The 19,224-nt window shown below is 43.7% G+C and overlaps 1 protein-coding gene across 1 annotated transcript in view; it reads right to left on the bottom strand.

Annotated features, from left to right (window-relative positions):
- Positions 1-19,224, bottom strand: part of RELN (reelin) — a 581,586-nt gene that overhangs the window by 146,766 nt on the left and 415,596 nt on the right. The gene's annotated exons all lie outside the window — the stretch shown is intronic.

Here is a 19,224-nt window from a genome sequence, read left to right on the forward strand (position 1 = left end):
TTTTTGACAGGCAGAGTGGACAGAGAGAGAGAGACAGAGAGAAAGGTCTTCCTTTTCCATTGGTTCACCCCCAAATGGCTGCCGTGGCCAGCGCGCTGCAGTGATCCGAAGCCAGGAGCCAGGTGCTTCCTCCTGGTCTCCCATGCAGGTGCAGGGCCCAAGCACTTGGGCCATCCTCCACTGCCCTCCCGGGCCACAGCAGAGAGCTGGCCTGGAAGAGGGGCAACTGGGACAGAATCCGGCACCCCGACAGGGACTAGAACCCGGGGTGCCGGCGCTGCAGGCAGAGGATTAGCCTATTGAGCCGCGGTGCCGGCCGACAAAGTTATTTTTTAATAAAGAGAAAGCTGGGGCTGGCACTGTGGCATAGTGGGTTTGAGTCCTGGTTGCTCCACTTCCTATCCAGCTCTCTGCTATGGCCTGGGAAAGCAGTGGAAGATGGCCCACGTCCTTGGGCCCCTGCACCCATGTGGGAGACCCCAAAGACGCTTCTGGCTCCTGGCTTAAGATCTGTGTAGCTCTGGCCATTGCGGCCAGTTGGGGAGTGAACCAGTGGATGGAAGATCTCTCTCTCTCTCTCTCTCTCTCTCTCTCTGCCTCTATGTGTAACTCTGACTTTCAAATAAATAAATAATCTTTAAAAAAAGTAAAAGAGAAGGGTGCTGGAGAGATGTGTAATCTGTCAGAGAAGGTTAAGACACAGGCGCCTTTTTGCTGTAGTTACATGGGTCAATGTACATGATTCCCAAGGCCCAGGATGTAAGGGTTTGTCCACCACAGTGCTTACAGGCCTGCTGTTCTGAAGCTGGCCCAGGACAAGCCCTCAGCAGTAACCCCTGTCAGTCAGGGCTGAGGGGATGTGGACAAAGGCGCCAATGCAATACTCCATGCAATCTTTGAGGCACTGAATTAATTCTGTTAATTCTTTTTTAGTTAGTCTGCAAAATGAGTAACTCTTCTGATTTGCTTCTTGCAGAGAGGAAGATGTTATTTAAAATTGAAACGCTGTCCATTTATGAGTAGAGGAGCACCATGGACTTGGGCTTGAGTTGATAAAATACAAGCTTTTCCCAACCTGCTTAATTAATGATTTTCATTCATTTGAGAGGCAGACCATGAACGCCTTTCTGCTGGTTCATCCCCCAAATGCCCACACAGCTGGTGAAGGGGAGCAGCAGATGGGAGCTGGAAACTCAACCCAGGTCTCCCACTTGGGTGGCAGGAACTCAACTACTTGAGCCATCACTGCTGCCTTCCCAGGTCTGCATTAGCAGGAACCTGGAAGAAAAGAAAGTGTAGCCAAGGACTCCAGCGTGGGATGTGGGCATCCTCACCACTAGGTTAAACGCCCACCCTTCACTGTTTTTAAACTACGGTGTTGTACTTGGACAATGAGCGGAGGGATGAAATGGAACATCCCCAATCTCTGCTTTGGTAGAATGCTCAATAAAAGGAAGAGAGAGGAATGTGATATTTGATACTGCTGGTCTTGCAGATCCAGCTCAGGGGCAACAAGCGCCACAGTTGTTTATCATTACTAATAAAGACACCCATCACTTGGTGAGTCTAGGCTGAGTCCTAAGACTGCTAAGCAAAATACCCTGGTAGTCTTCCTTTGTCCCATCCTCACAGTAAATCTGTAATAGGATTATTATTTCTTTATAACAGAAGAGGCAATGGAGCTGTAAATGGTAGAGACTCATCAGGAAACCAGGCTTGCTAGACCCTGAAGCCCTTTAACCAATATGCCACCCCTTTGTCTTTCTATTGCTCTAAGATTGAGAGAGGGAAACACGGCAGTTTGGAAAAACAATTTTTAGTTAATTTACAAGTCATTAGCTTTCAAATGCTATTTAATCACACTCTGATATTAGATATGTATGAAACACAATTGTTGCTAGGGTTAAGGTATACAGAATACAACAACAACAACAACAACAAAAAAACAAGGCTATAGAGTGCAGGTGTTTGGCAATATTGGCAAAATAGGAAACAACAAAGAGCAAAAATAGGACTAAGCCATACAGGCATAAACTCCGGAAAACTCCAAGTGCTTTCTCCCATGAGAAATAAATTCTGCTTTCAGCTTCAAAGGTGAAATGCTCTCTCAAACATCTTTTCTGAAGAAAGTAATTAGAGCAGCCAACTAGGCTTCATTTAAATGGTTTGCTCTGAAGATAGCCATGTCCTGTGAGTAACTCTAGTGGCACTTGTGCATATCTCACAACAGTATCTTGTATCCCTTCAATATGGACAGTTATTATTTTCCAACTAAAACAAAATTGACCTTTAAAAATCCACCATGTCACGTGTCCTGGGTTTTTGGAGAGAAACCCCACAGTACACCGGTAGCACGTGAGCTCCGGAGTCTGCAAGTGACAGAGCAACTAGAGCATTCCCGCCCACGCTGTCCACAACATTTCCCTGCTTCTGACATCTCTGATGTAACTTAAGATTACGTTCACAGTCAGCTTCTTATGAATTCCTCCCTTCTGAGGTCATCTAGTGTTCCCAGAATTCTGTACAGAAACAGAAGGAAATGCTGTTCTACAAAGGTGGCCTCTACCCGACCTTGGCTGCAGAGGCTGAGCAAGGAAATACCCACACTTGGAAGGTATGCTCTGTGAGCTGCTCTGATGGCAGATTTGTAAAAAATTATTATTTATTTATTAGAGAGAGGGGAGAGAAGAGAGAGAAAGTGTGAGAGCTAGAGAGATTCCATCTGTTGATTTACTCCTCAAATGAAATGCCTGGGATGGCATGGGCTAAGATGGGGTGGGATCTGGGAGCCAGGACTACAATCCAGGACTCCTGTGTGTCAGAGAGCCAACTACTCGAGCCATCACTGCTGCCTCCCAGGGTCTGCATTAGCAGGAAGAGGAGTCAAGAGCTGAGGCCAGAAATTGAACTCGGGCATTCTGATATGGGATGTGAACCTCTTAACTGCCATTGTAACTCCTAGACCAAATGCGCACCCCACAATACTAGATTTTAAAGGTGCTAAGGCACCATGAGAAAACAATAAAAAATTAGAATAATAGGTTAAATAAGCGGTACAGAATAAACAATGATGACAGAATTCTTGTTTGGTACTTGTGTCTATCAACTGGTAGACAAGGAGCCCAGACTGTTTTCGGTGTCTCCTAGCATGAGCACACATGATCCTGCTGATGTGCTGCCAACCACTTTCCAGCGATTGGTCCAGGGGTGGCCCTGTGTCCACCAGTGAGTTCTTACCAAAGAAAGGTAAGTGCAAGGTGCTAGGTGGAGACACTGATTGGCTTTTTTTTTTTTTTTTGACAGGCAGAGTGGACAGTGAGAGAGACAGAGAGAAAGGTCTTCTTTTTGCCGTTGGTTCACCCTCCAATGGCCGCCACGGCTGGCGCACCGCGCTGATCCAAAGCCAGGAGCCAGGTGCTTCTCCTGGTCTCCCATGCGGGTGCAGGGCCCAAGCACTTGGGCCATCCTCCACTGCACTCCCGGGCCATAGCAGAGAGCTGGCCTGGAAGAGGGGCAACCTGGACAGAATCCAGCGCCCCGACCGGGACTAGAACTCGGGGTGCCAGCGCCGCTAGGTGGAGGATTAGCCTATTGAGCCGCAGCGCCGGCCACTGATTGGCATTTGTTATAAGCTTCTGGCAAGAGATCGATGGCATTTCTGCCATGTATTTGCCTGCTGCCCTTACTGTCTTCCTTCTCTAGAGGTGTGGCCGCCGCCTTGGGAGAATGATGGGTCCCACAGGTGGACAGGCAGAAAGACTAGAGAAAGCTTTGTTATAGTGGTCATCAGCCCTGGCCTGCCTATTCTAGGATAGTCTGCTACAAATGACAAATAGGTCTTTTCACTTTTCCTTATGTCGTGGTCAGTGTCTCCTCATTTTTGTTGTGACCTCAAGCTGAATGCATTTCTAACAGATGCACCTGTCACACTTCAGAGTACTGTGTGCTATCTATCCTGATGCCTTTATCTGAAGCAAGATACAAAAGAAACGCACAGACGTCCATGCTACTAGACCATTCATAGCACAACTTCACTCAGTTGTGTCTGATTTATTCAAGAGTGGCTGAACGCAAGGGATATTAGGTCTGTTTTTTTCTTCCTCCTGAATGTTCAGACTCAGCTGGAGTTTTGGGGGCAGAGAATTCCATAGACCGAGATCCACTAATTTACAAAACTGCTTCTCTTTGCTGCTCATCTAAGTCATGATATGTTTATAAAGGCAAAAACGAAGCTGAACTTCTCTGTTACAATCATAGGAAGAAAAAAGAAGAGCCTGCATCAGCATTTTGGGGGGAACTTCTGGAGACAGAATGCATTAGGAATCAGGAGGCTTAGCATGATTCATGCTAACTTGCATGAGTGTCTCAAAACTAAAAGAACAGGGGTAGGCATTTGGCCTAACAGTTAAGGTGCCAGCATCCCATATTAGGGTTCCTGGGTTCGAGTCTGGGCTCTGTTCCCAGTTCCAGCTTCCTGCTTATGTGCATTCTGGGAGGTAGCAGGTGATGGCTCAAGTACTTGGGTCCCTGCCTCCTCTGTGGACCGAGTTCCCAGCTCCTGGCTTTGGCCATGGCCCAGTTCCAGCCACTGCAGACATCTGGGGAGTTAGCCAGCCAAAGGGAGCTTTCTGTCTCTTCTCCATTACAACAGCAACACCTACTGCTACTAGAGGCACACAAAAAGTGTTTTGCACCTAATTACAAGATCTAATTAGGGAGAGACCGACACTTTCCCCTGAGATGAGATTACCTCTCTCCTCCTCTTCATCTCTGAGAAGACTCTGTAATGACATTGGTCACTGGCTAGCATCGTAACGTACCTTGAATCTCCACAGTTCTAGACCTACTTCAGAGTCTAGCTCTTTTGCTTCTCTCTCTCTCTCTCTCTCATGCATTGCCAAGGATTTGTTTTTCCATAGTGAGGGATCTTATTTTATTTGTCTCTGTAATCCCTAAAGATGCTGCATCTCACTTGCACCTAACAGAAGCACCCTGTGATGGACTTTGTACTTTTCCAACAGTCAGAGAATCATATTTGACCTTTTAGTCAAGGTCCTTCCAAAGACCAATAGTGATCAATGATACTATGTACGGAGAAGGGAAAACAAGATGCCAAGTGGCTGGCCTCAGTGTCACACAGTTGTTAGAAAGTAGGCTGGATTTTTACTTTGAAGTTCATTGCTATGTCATGCCTATGGAAGGCTCCCAAAGAATGTGTGTTAAATAAAATGAACATATGAGTGAGGTCTTCCAACTGGGAGACATGCAGGTTTTACAAAACTGCAGCTACTTAAATGCAGAATGAACATGGTCAAGGGTTTGAGGTGACCTTCGCTTGCAGAAATCCTATTCTGCGTTTCCCCAGAGCCTCTTTCCTGTCTCTTTGAGAGGACAGGCAGATACACACAACCTAAATAAGTGGGAGAACACTTGGGCACAAGGTTCCTTAAAAGCAAATTCATGTCAAACAGCAAGTCACCTAGGGAAGGGGCCACTTTTCACAACTGGTTTCATGTGTTTATGGAGAGTTTGGTAAGTGAATCAGTATGGTTAAAAACTCCCTATTAATGTGCATAAAAAACACACTGCATCAATATTTACATGTCTTAAAAACGTCAGCTGTTTTCCATTATTTTCAAGAATTCTGTAGAGAAGACTGTCTGTAGAGCTCATTTCCAAGAAACAGAACTACTCAAGGCTGTTTTGCTGTGAAACGACTTGCAGGTAAAGGTGATTTGCAGGAGAGTGGAAGAATCTGTTTCTCTGATGTCACCCTCCTTCTGGCTATGTTCTTGTCATCATCAAAGAAATGTTTACTAGATGTGATGGGAAAATTAGTTGGTGTTGTGAAATTAAAGATGGTATTTTGACCCACTTGCTATTTCTACAATATGTTTTAAAATAGAAATAATATTATTTTAGTGGATTACATAACTTTTACCCTCACTCAAACAATCTGATAATACAGAAGAAGCATTGGTTTTTTGTTTTTTATGTGTTTTTTTTTTTTTTTTTTGACAGGCAGAGTGGACAGTGAGAGAGACAGAGAGAAAGGTCTTCCTTTGCCATTGGTTCACCCTCCAATGGCCGCCATGGCCGGCGCATTGCACTGATCCGAAGGCAGGAGCCAGGTGCTTCTCCTGGTCTTCCATGGGGTGCAGGGCCCAAGGTCTTGGGCCATCCTCCACTGCACTCCCGGGCCATAGCAGAGAGCTGGCCTGGAAGAGGGACAACAGGGACAGAATCCAGCGTCCCAACCAGGACTAGAACCTGGTGTGCCGGTGCCACAAGGCGGAGGATTAGCCTATTGAGCTGCAGCACCGGCCTAGAAGCATTGTTTTAAAAGTAAAAATTTGCAGCCCTACTAACTAGAAATGATCATTGTTAATGCTTGGTCATACTTCCAGATGTTTTTCTCCCTTATCCGTACACACAGAAATACACACATATATATACTCTTTTTTCTTTTTTAAAAATTATGAAATCACAGTGAATCTCCTTTTTCCTCTTTTTACAACAATTTAATTGCCATCTCTCTACATTGGAAAAATATGGTAAGACACTGTCATTTTTAATGAATCAAGCCAATCTCCAATTATGGAAACTTGGGGATGGTGTTTCCATCTTTCACTGTTATAAACAATGCATGTGCAATATGCATCCTTGTGTATCTTTGTACCCTTGTCCAATTATTTCTTTAGGATAAATTCCAAGAAATAGAATTGCTTAGACAAAACAAATGTGCATTTGACAAGCTGACAATTAATTGCCGAGCTGCACTGCCAAAGACTATAGCAAGTTCTATCCACCAAGAACATTAGCAAGGCCTGATGGAACAGTTCTTGCCAATACTGAACATCAATACATTTTCACTTAGCTGCTTTAATCTATATTTAGTTTCTTAACCTATATTTTTTGACTACAAAAAAAGTTAAAAAGCTCTTCATGTTTACTGGCTATTGTTCTACATGTATTTTTTTGTGTGTGTGAATAGCCCTTTCACACACTTTGCCTATTTTAAAAATTGAAGTGTATCTTTTTCTTACTGATTTATAGTAGTTCTTCATTTACTGGGGATATATATACAGTATGTCATAAACACTGAAAACAACCTCCTGCTCCAAATTTATGCTAATGTTTTGATTTCAGGGAGATTTATTTTTCTTCTTCAAATAAAAGTTTAAAAAGTTTAAGCAGTGGATATGTAACACTTATGGGCTCTGTTTTGGGTGTCATGCTATATTGGTAATTATTGGAACTGCCAGCAAACCTGGGTCATAATTCTTTTTGCAGCTGCTCAATGCGCATTTGAAAAGAATATATGTGTTCTGCTTGTAGGGTCCAGGTTGCATTTTTTTTTCTTTGAGAACAATTTTTACTGTTAACTCACGTAATACAACTCAATGAGGATAGAGGTCCTGATTGGGAAGTTAGTGCACAGTGACTCTCATTAATTTAACAATTAACACTCTTCGGTATTATGTCATTGATCACCCAAGGCTCTTGACATAAGCTGCCTAGGCTATGGAAGCCTTTTGAATCCACCACTCCTTCACTATTTAGGCCATAAGAAAAGTGGAAATTCTCTCCTCCCTTCAGAGAAAAGTACCTCCTTCTTCAATGGCCCTTCTTTCCATTGGGGTCTCACTCACAGAGCTCCTTCACAGAGGACATTTTTTGCCATAGTGTTTTGTTTCCATGCCTGAAATGCTCTCATGGGCTTTTCAGCCAGACCAGGGAGCCTTAAGGGCTGATTCTGAGGTCAGAGTGCTACTTAAAGCAATTGTCTTTCTTTTTTTTTATATTTATATTGCTCCATCAACTTTTATTTTTATTTTTTTTAACTTTTATTTAATGAATATAAATTTCCAATGTACAGCTTATGGACTACAATGGCACTCCCCCCCATAACTTCCCTCCCACCCACAACCCTCCCCTTTCCCGCTCCCTCTCCCCTTCCATTCACATCAAGATTCATTTTCAATTATCTTTATATACAGAAGATCAGTTTAGCATATATTAAGTAAAGATTTCAACAGTTTGCACCCACATAGAAACACAAAGTGAAAAATACTGTTTCAGTACTAGTTATAACATTAAATCACAATGTACACACATTAAGGACAGAAATCCTACATGAGGAGTAAGTGCACAGTGACTCCTGTTGTTGACTTAACAAATTGATACTCTTGTTTATGGCATCAGTAATCTCCCTAGGCTCTTATCACGAGTTGCCAAGGTTATGGAAGCCTTTTGAGTTCACCAACTCTGATCATATTTAGACAAGGTCGTAGTCAAAGTGGAAGTTCTCTCCTTCCTTCAGAGAAAGGTACCTCCTTCTTTGATGACCTGTTCTTACCACTGGGATCTCACTCGCGGAGATCTTTCATTTAGGAGATCTTTCATTTTTTTTTTGCCAGAGTGTCTTGGCTTTCCATGCCTGAAATGCTCTCATGGGCTTTTCAGCCGGATCCGAATGCCTTAAGGGCTGATTCTGAGGCCAGAGTGCTGTTTAGGACCTCTGCCATTCTATGAGTCTGCTGTGTATCTTGCTTCCCATGTTGGATTGTTCTCTCCCTTTTTTATTATATCCGTTAGTATTTTTTTTTTTTTTTGCCACAGGCAGAGTGGATAGTGAGAGAGAGAGAGACAGAGAGAATGGTCTTCCTTTGCCGTGGGTTCACCCTCCAATGGCCGCCGCAGCCGGCGTGCTGTGGCCGGCGCACCGCTCTGATCTGATGGCAGGAGCCAGGTGTTTCTCCTGGTCTCCCATGGGGTGCAAGGCCCAAGCACTTGGGCCATCCTCCACTGCACTCCCTGGCCACAGCCCCTGGAAGAGGGGCAACCGGGACAGAATCCGGTCCCCCGACCAGGACTAGAACCTGGTGTGCCGGCGCCGCAAGGCGGAGGATTAGCCTGTTGAGCCATGGTGCCGGTTTCTATCTGTTAGTATTAAGCAATTGTCTTTTTATGAGTCTGCTGTGTGGACTGCTTCCCATGTTGGAGCATTCATTCCTTTTAAATTCTATCTATTATTATGACTAGGGTTTTTCTTGATCTATTAGTTCTTGCCTGTTGGTTACCTCCTAACACTTGTCTGGGTCCTCCCTTATGTTTGGTTGTAATGTTTGTCCATTGAGGACCACACTCTGAATCACAGCAGTTGCAACTTTCTCTTTGTAATTATAACAGGTTTCCCATCGTGGTCACCAACACAAGGTATTCAGTGTGTGGAGACTGCTATTTTCATTTTCCTGTGAACTCCGCTCCCCTGTTCCCAGCCCCACTCCCTCACTGCTCTCCAGCCTCAGTGGCAGTAGAGGAGAGTTTCGTGAGGCTGGGTGGGAGGGGCCACTAAGCTTTCACACACTTTGCCTTCTCTCAGCAGCACAGTTCTCATACTATTTCCTCCAGAAACTCATCCATTGGCACAGGTTCCAAAAATGGTGCAGCATTTTCTCTCTCTGTTACATGGCTTGGATCATTTCAGTGTTAGGGCAATGTTAGAGAGTCATTGAGTCATTTCAGCTGAAAATGACATATACATGTGATAAGCTGATTTACTGATGTCTCCTTGGTTTCCTGGCTATCTTTTCTCAATGAGTTTCTCAACCGGACTAACCCTTTGAATAAGAAATTTCCAGATACCATATTTATTTTTGGACATTTTTTATTTTAACTCATTTGGCTTACAATTTCAAACAAATTTTGAATTTCTCTATATAATGCACTTTGTCACATGTTTAATATTCTATTTAGAAGTTCTTTATCAGTTTCTGAATGGCTAGACTACTCCTTTAATTATTTGTGATTTCCAGGTTAGGTTGGCAATTGAAGATATTTGGGAACACATGGTTTTCAGCATGTGTTTTTCAGGCTCTTTTTGTCCCTAGAGCCTGTTTTATTTTGTTCGTCTTTAATCTTCTTAGTTAAAATTCATAGTCTATATTCTTCCACTTCTTCATTCTCATGCCCATTCTCCCTATGCAAACTTACACGGTGCTTTGAAGAAGGCCTAGAATCTTTAAGCTAGATAAACCCTGAGGCTGACAGAAAGCACACTTTGAGCCGCTTGGCTCCTGTTATTTAGCTTTTATAGAAAGCACCCTGTTTCCAAACAAAACTCTATACAACTGGATGCTCAGTAGCAGTTTTCTCTCTAGGATCAGATGTGTATTATGTGTGGGAATCAGTGGTGATGGGGGAATGAGACCCCAAGAGACTGAGGCTGGCTGTACACAAAGGCTGTGACCTTAAAGGGACTCAATCTTCCCTTTCTACCCAGGTTATGTGCATCTCCAGGGGTGCAACTGTGGGATGGGGGGAATGGACAGGAAATTGTCTGGAGTCATAGCAGCTCCCCCTCAACTTTAGGGGTCTAGAGCCCCACTTGCAGCCTGGTCCCTTGCTTCTGTCTCCGGTGAACCAAGCCCACTTTGCCCAACATCTGGATGCCAGAAGCTTTAGAAAATGAGTCTAAACTAAAAGTTGATAGAAATGTGTTGAGTGAGATAAAGGTTTCAAAGATGTCTGCCAAGACTTTGTTGATGAGTCTTTGTTTTGTCTACATATCAGGTTCTTTGTTTTTCAGGAAATGTTCAGCAGCTGAGTAAAAACAACAGGAGAGGGTGACCCTCAACAGGGTGACAGTCGGAGGGGGAGGTGACACAAAGCACAGTCCGGGTTGTGGTCCCTGCAGAGAGGGGGGAGAGAGGGAGAACAAGTGTCCAGTAGAGAGCCAGGAAGACTAAGGACCCAGGGAAGCACAGCTCCTTACGAGGCTCATGGTGTGTGTGTGTACACACGCGATCCTCATGGGGTGTGTGTGTGCACACTTGCACACACCCATGGAGGTGTGAATAGACAAGTTACCAGGGGCCCCCCTTTTTTTTGACAGGCAGAGTTAGACAGTGAGAGAGACAGAGAGAAAGGTCTTCCTTCTGTTGGTTTACCCCCCAAGTGGCCGCTACGGCCGGATCCGAAGCCAGGAGCCAGGTGCTTCCTCCTGGTCTCCCATGCGGGTGCAGGGCCCAAACACCTGGACCATCCTCCACTGCCTTCCAAGGCCACAGCAGAGGGCTGGACTGGAAGAGGAGCAACCAGGACAGAGTCCGGTGCCCCAACCAGGACTAGAACCTGGGGTGCCGGCACCACAGGTGGAAGATTAGCCTAGTGAGCTGCGGCACCAGCCAGGGGCCCTTTTCAGTAGCAACACTTACTTAGCTCCTTACGACGTTCATGGGGTGTGTGTATGTACACACGTGATCCTCATGGGGTGTGTGTATACACTCACACACACCCATGGGGGTGTGAACAGACAAGTTACCAGGGCCCTTTTCAGTGGCAACACTTATTTCTCTGCCCCTTACATGGGGAGAAGCAGATCAGAGGGGCTTTTGCTGCTTCCAGCTCTTCCCACTTCTGTCCATACCTTCGACTCCTCTCTGACGTTTGAAATTCCCTGGCTCCTGATTTTCTGTTTCCATACCATCTCGAGAGTGAGTTTTGGTTGAAGTGGACTTGCCTGCTCCACAGGTAACCACTCATCTTTAGAATTTGTGCTTTCAACACGCTCTGTTGTCTGTCTCAGCTCCTGTCCACTTCCTTTCAGAAAGGAACACATTGGTCCAGGCAGGCAGACCCGAGACCTCCAGCAGAAAGTGTTTGGCATGGAGACAAGAATTTAAGGGAGGGAGAAAATACATGTGGGGTCTTTGGAATTCTCACTTTCTCTCCTTTCAACTATGTGCAGCCCCATGCATTATTTATAGCAAACTCATGCAGAGCCATTTTAAGAGCTTTATAAGACCTTGGTAGCTTTAATTTTGGAAACACCATCCTCCATCATGGGAAACATTAAAATGCACTCACGTCTCACATTAAAGAGAAATATTCTAGTTGAAAAAAAATCTTCAAATGGATTTCATACAGTGTATTTAATATGTTTGGCAGTGATTTCTCAGCATGCTCAGGAATTTGACCAGTATTTCCAATATTATGAAATTTTATGTAAATATCAAATTTAGCAACTCATGAAATTGGCATAATGTGTTGTGTAGACATTTAATTAAAATTTACTAATTTTCTTTTGGTGTTTTCTTGTCCTACTTCTGAGACAATGTATATCTTCCCAGGCCTTAAACTTTATCAAGTCCTCTGGAAAGCCTGGAGGCCCTGGCCCTGTGCCCAAAAAAAGTAATAGAAGACATTCCTGCAGAGAGATACCAATGGTACAAATGCGCTCGGAGAGGAGAGGGCATGGCTACCTGGAGTGGAGAGGAGCAAGATCAAAGGATTACGTGAAAGGCAGCAAGGTGGGGAGGAGGTCGCCAAGGTCGACCCACCCACGTGACCCAGGGCCTACCAAGGAGAATTTGTGAACCATTCACCATCCATAGAAACAACTGTCCACGCTACTGAATTTCTGTTTCAGCGAGCCAGACATAATCACAAATCTAAACCATTAAATGTAGACTTTTCTTCCTGTTACATTGCTTAGTGGCTTGCTTTCTTGCTTCTCAAACCTTACTCAGCTACTTAGTCCAAATAGGGAAAGTTTGGAGAGAGAAATGACTTACAAATCAATGCCCTGGACATCAACAGGGAGTGACTCTTGGAACATGACCGTTACATGCATTCCGTAGGCAGGTCCTGAGCATCACCAGGTCCGCATGGTCACATGGTCCATTTGCCCTCTGCCCTCACTCCTGGGCCGAGCTCCACGGTAGTACCGGCAGTGACACTATTAGCCCCCTAGCTGAGTGCCTGCGACTGCTTCTACCACTGTGAGGGGCTGAGTGGGATGCATCTCCCCTAAACTCATGCGGCTGATGACACCCTAGTGTCTTAATGTTAAAGGCTGATTGACTAAGGGTTGAGACTTAATCTAATGATGGCATGAGAGTTGGGTTGGGTGGGAGGTCTTTGGGTCATTCGGGGTGTGCCCGTGGAGGGCAGTTCCCTTAAGAGATTGGGAGTATTTCAGGTCAAGTTCAGCCTAGGTACCCCTACCCCTTCTCCTGGCTCACCATACGATTGTCCTCCACACCTGCAGTGACCAGCCTCCACAGACAGCAGACTAAGGGGCCGCCCAATCCTATAACCCCCAACTATAAGTGGAAAAAAATCTTTTCTTCCCCCGAGAAACTCCTCTCAGATGTTTTTAAGTAAGGTAATGAAGAGCAGACCAACACAACCATCTCTTTACCACCTAACAATCACAACTGTATTTTAAAATCTAGGCTAGATCTCTATCACCTCTCTGATTGAAATTATTGACTGGAACCCTGTTCCACCTGGCACAAAATCCACACTCTTCCTATGGCTCTACAAGGCCTCAACAAGATCCGTGACTTGTCAACTCGGTGCCTCTGCCTGCAATGCTGTCTTCCCATACCTCTACATTGTCTTCCTCATCATTCGAGAATATTCCCTTGTGCCTCCCAGGAGGGCTTCGCTAACCCCCTTACCTAACCTCACCCTACTTGCCACCTCTGCCTCTTAAGACTCCATTCCCTTCCCATCATAGCCCTGATCACTACTGAGGATTTGAGTATGAATTTGTTTATTTGTTTATGATTGTGATTTTCCTCTAGAATCGTGTGCCCTACAAGCAAAGGGCTTTTCCACCTTCACCTCCCCTACTGAGTGCTACACTTCCCGAACAAACAGTGCCTGTCATACAATCCGCACACAGCCCAATGTATAAAATAGCCTATCAATAAATGAAGAACTTTGTGGAATGGAATTCTCACGGTAAAACAGGCTCTGTTTTAGAAAAGCACTTACACATTTATTTGGAGTTATACTCAATTATATTAGCGATTTTCGAGAGGCACTCAAAGCTCTTGGTACTCAGGGTACTCTTCTCATGGCTGCTGAGAGTAATCGGAAGTGACTTTCTGGTTTGTGATTCGGTGTATTTACCTGATCTATCTGCTAGCTCCCCAGAACAATCATTTACTACAAAATGGCAGTTGAAGCTCTTGGGAGCTGTCTCGTCCCACTGCCTTCTCACAGCAGCACGGTTTTAGTGGATTTATTGCTCTTTAATAGTCTTGGTAAAAAACAATCCCCCAAACACTCCAAGCTTGCTAATAAACTATTTAAACCAACAATATTGCCATATAACATTGCTATTACAGGTTGATGCTTAATAAAATAAAATCCCAAAGAAACTCCTCCTGCTGTTATTGTACTGTCTAAAGGTCCAGGTGGACTCTGGTCCCACCTCTCCTTTGTTCAAGCTTACCAGCACTACAATCCTTGTACTGGTTTTACACAACCTCTGATGAGTATCACAAGACATGTCTAAGTGGATTCAGATCCGCATTTTGTAAAGATTGTTTGGTTCAAATCCCTTTCAACACACACTACTATTTTAAAAACTAGCCAAAAGGTAGCAGAGGGAGAGGTGGATCGCATTTAAAAATGTGTGCTCCAAGCTTGCTAAACATGTGACAGATCCTGCCGTGGGGCTGTCTGCTCCTCAGATGCTTAAGTCTCTGCACACAGGAGTTCTGACAGTGGCTCTTACTGGGGTATCCATTGCTACATACTATGGGTGATCCTTGATGGTCTAAAATCTAAAAATACCTTTACAACCACTTACTAGCCTCTTCTGTGTGAGATGTCTTCCAAAAGTTCATGGAAAATTTACTGATCAAAAACCTATGCATGGATTTCAATTTTTCTTTGCACCAAAATAAACTTATTTTTTTCACTATTTTCCTTGAAATTTTTGAAGTACCTCAATATCTTAAAAAATTTCACCCATTATTCAATTCTATTTTATCACTATGTAATTACTATATAACACTAACTTACTGGCTTTCTTTCATTGTGGATAGTGCCCCTACTATTTTCTAGTTGTTATGACAAATGCACTGTGTATGAGATAAATAGGTATAGTGTGAGATAAATAGGCTTTTAGGATCCTTCTCAGTCTGGGATCTCATAAAATCAACAAATTCTATCTCCTTGTTCATGTTCATAGATGCCCTGCGATATGAACATATACTTTTTGAATGATCTGAACATGTGGAACTCTGTGAATTCCCTCTGAGCAGAGCCACCCATCCCCAGCTGTTCTCTCAGATTCTCTCTAGTACTTACGTCCTCAGGGATGGCCAGGCCACCTGTGGCTGATGTGGAAAATTAGGCCTCAGAGATCCACCCATCACATCATCACGTGCCACCCAGGGTTCCCCCTCCCCGATGCTCTCTGTCACTCCCAGCTACTTGTAGTTCTTGCATGTTGCTCCTTCAGCTCCTCTCTATTCTCACTGCTTTAGCAAATTTCTCAAAAAAAAAAAAAAAAAAAACCAACTTGAACACATTTAGTGGTACTGATTTCCTTGTGTGAACAAAGAAAGCCTTTAGTCCAAAAATAACTGTAAACATAACAAGGAATGAATATCTCGTATTGTGAAGACACTCAAAAGCACCCTGGAAGCACTTGACACTGCTTCAAGTCTCATCTATCGCTAAATCTTCTGGATTGGTATTTAGATTGGAAGGTAATTGACCAAATAAAGTATAGACACTATGATCATTTGCTCACACAGTCCTCCAACTCTTTCCTCCCAACCAAATCTAGTTTATGCATGAAAAAAAATCTTATTTAACATATCTATCTTGATCTCTTTAAGTTTCAGATATATACTCTTGTGCATTGCTCAAGCAACATTATGTTTATTAGCATTTAAAATTCAGAAAAGTTGCTCACGTTGTCGACCTAAATGCAACACGGTATAAAAGAATGATGTTCTCATTCGAATATCCAACTCATAGTCCATTACTGGGGGTGGATGGAGTAAGGCTGGGCTTGAGAGCAGTGGTTAGACCTGGAATAAAGGTTAGAGTTGGCGCTAGGTCATGGAGGGGATGAAAGACAAAGATATGGTGAGAGTCCTGGATGGAGTTGGAAGCAAGGATGTCTGTTGTTCATCATTTAATGACAGAACTCACTTATCTCCTAGTTCTTTTTCTTATCTCCTACCTTCTTTTTCTTTTTTTTTTAAAGATTATTTTATTTGAAAGACAGAGTTACAGAGAAAAGTACAGATGGAAAGAGAGAGAGGTCCTCCATCCACTGGTTCACTCCCCAAATGGCAGCAATGGCCAGAGCTGAGCTAATCTAAAGCCAGGAGCCAGGAACTTCTTCCGGGTCTCCCACATGGGTGCAGATGCCCAAAGACTTGGGCCATCTCCCACATGGATGCAGATGCCCAAAGACTTGGGCCATTCTCTTTCCCAGGCACATTAGCAGGGAGCTGGACCAGAAGTGGAGCAGCAGATACTTGAACTGGGTGCCCATATGGGATGCCAGTGCGATAGGCCGGGGTTTTAACCTGCTATGCCACAGCATCGGCCCCAATGCTACTTTCTTAATACAGCCCTGGCAAGACACACTCCAAATTCCTCATTTATTAAAATGGCCTTGCTTTGATTTTCTAAGTTTCTAAGAGACAGCATCAGAATTTGAATTCAGGTCTAGGTTCCCTAAACCTATGTTTCTACCACATGAGAATTGCTAAAAACAATTGCCAGATCTAACATACCATGACAGCCATCTCCTCACAATTGCAGAGACCTGAAAACCAAGACTAAGCAAGTACAATATGACAGCAATGTCCTTCCCACCTGTTGGATCTAGCTGGTTTATTAGAAACAACAGAAGAATGTCTATGTCCCATGGAATTATCACTAAGAGTGCTAGTCATTTGCAATCTTTAATAAACCATAATTATAATTATTCCCTTAGTGATCTTAAAAGACATGTAAGAGACCGTCGAAGATAATTTTCTTTAAAAAACAGAGTTACTGATGGTAGATACTATATGCGGAAGAAAGTATTGCAAAAGAATTAAAAGCAATTCATTTCTCTGTTGGAGAAAAGTACTCTAGGATGACATACTGTGAAAGTGATTTATAGCATATTGACTGTCGTTCTTCTAATGAAAAAGCAATTGTCCATGTTTTCCCTGGAGAACACTCTCAGGAACAACCAGCCACGCTCACAGAAAGTCGTGAGTTAGAAAATGAGAAACAAATGAACTCACAGCTGGGAAAAGCCAGCAGTGATTAATTTAACGCCAGTCATTTGCGCAGACCATGTCTACATCTCAAAATTCCCCTTGAGAGAAAGGTCACTGAAGGGCAGAGGCCACACAGTTAAATACGTGTAAGGAATTTTTGCCTAATAAGATATCGGGTGCCAACAATTTTACATTAAAAAGCTCTGGCTTGTTTTAGGACGAGGTGGGTATAATAAATAGTCACTATCATCCCTTGAACTTCAACATCATAACAAGTGGTTCTGAAAAACATCCTCAAAGAGAGTTCACACTGAATCTTGGACAATATGTATTCTTTAACAGTGGCGCAGAGCACACAATGCCATTCAAAGGGGTTTTGTTCTGACTCATTGGCTAAGAAAATGGGACCAGTCTGAGATCTTCCATGTCGCTTCATTTTAACGTGCAGTGAGCATTTTTCATGTCCTTATTAAAGCAGTGAATGTGTTTTTCTAGTCTCATTATCACTGCCCGACTATACTCTCTGTAGTTTCATAACCATGTCAGCTCCTTTTCAACGCAGGGATCAGAACGCCAAATCGGATTGCTCACACGCGGCTGTTCATAAAACTCCCGCCGTGATGCTGAAGGTGCCCATGGGGATGGCACAATTATTTATATTTCCTTATGGTTTCCTATAATTACTGTGATTGTACTTGCACAAAGTCAACGTGTCTCCACCAATTCAAGCAGTGGTGGCTTAGGAATATTCATCACACTTGTGTGAAAGGATATTGTTCATAGAAATTAAAGTGCTGTTATCATGCATTCAACCCAAGTGCTAAATTAAAATGCTCAGCAACTTTGGAGTTTATTTGAGCAGATGTTAACTATTTATGAAAATAAACATGATACAGGACTTGCATTCGTGATATGATCCTTTGTTGTATTAAAAGTGCTGAGGAAAAAACCTACAGTGCACACTTGAGGGACATAACAGTGTGGTACATGATCAATCTGAATTACTGTTCACTTAGGTCAACTGAGATTTTTAGAAGCACAAAATTCTATGAAATCTCAGTTGGTCTACATCTTCCTATGTTCTGGCTTGTTTCACCCCTTTATGTTTTTTAAGGTTCCAAGATTCAGCAAGGACAACCTCCAAAACAAGTATTAGAGGCCACCGAATAGAAACCACGCAATACAACCGTTCCTGCTTTGTCAAATAGAAATTTCGTTCTACCTAGTTTGACTTGCTTGCAGCCCAAGTGCCCAGCTGCACTTCCATTCCATTAGCTGTCATTTTGTCCCCAGCATTTTCGCCTGCTGTGTGTGAGATGTGACTCTACATGCACAGTTCCTACCACACGTAATTTTCTGTGCAGTGGTGTGTAAAATTTACTTCTAATTATGCTAAGGTCACTGATGGGTCATTTATGATATGCTCTCGGGAGACACCGGCAGTGACTAGCTTTCAGTGAGGTTCATCTGGAGGAATTAAATTGGTCTGATGATGAGTCAGTAGAAAATAAAAGTGTCTCGGAAAATTATTCCTCAATCACAGTTATGGCCCTAAAGGTACCGCCAGAGAGGCAGTGAGCACCGTGGGGAAGGCTGGGGGTTTTGAAATGATGCAGGGGTGAGTTTTGATCCAGGCTCTCTGGGCCTAGAAGACCTTATGTGACACGACTTCTGAACAGCTCCTGGTCCATCCCTGATGTATGTTCCCTCCCTGCCTGGGCTTCAGTACCACCGGCCTCCTTCCCGGCCCTTGAGCACTCTGTGGTCACTCCTGCCTGGGGGTTTTCGTACCAAAGTTTCCTGATGTTGGGATTCTCTTCCTTCAGCTCTTCCTGTGTTGTTCCTGTTCTTTCCTGTGTCTTCCCTGTTCTTTTACCTCCCAATCAGTGAATGTATCACGCCAGCTGTCCGAACCATCCAAAGGCAGCCTCCTCCAAGAGGCCACTGGGGAGTTCCTCTGGCTCTCTGCCTCAGTTCCTCTCACATCATCTTACTGATGCTCACAGAGCACTAATCACAGTGGTAATCATTTAATTACTGTTCTTTTGTATCAGTAAATTTGCACATGACCACAGAGGGAAAACAAACTAAAAACAAAGAGTATCTTAATCAGGATATCCTAAAATCTTGAGACCTCACTGGCATTAACTAAACAGGCATTGGTTCAACATTGTCTGGCAAAATG

Source organism: Lepus europaeus, chromosome 1, assembly GCF_033115175.1.
Source record: "Lepus europaeus isolate LE1 chromosome 1, mLepTim1.pri, whole genome shotgun sequence".
Classification (NCBI taxonomy): Eukaryota; Metazoa; Chordata; class Mammalia; order Lagomorpha; family Leporidae; genus Lepus; species Lepus europaeus.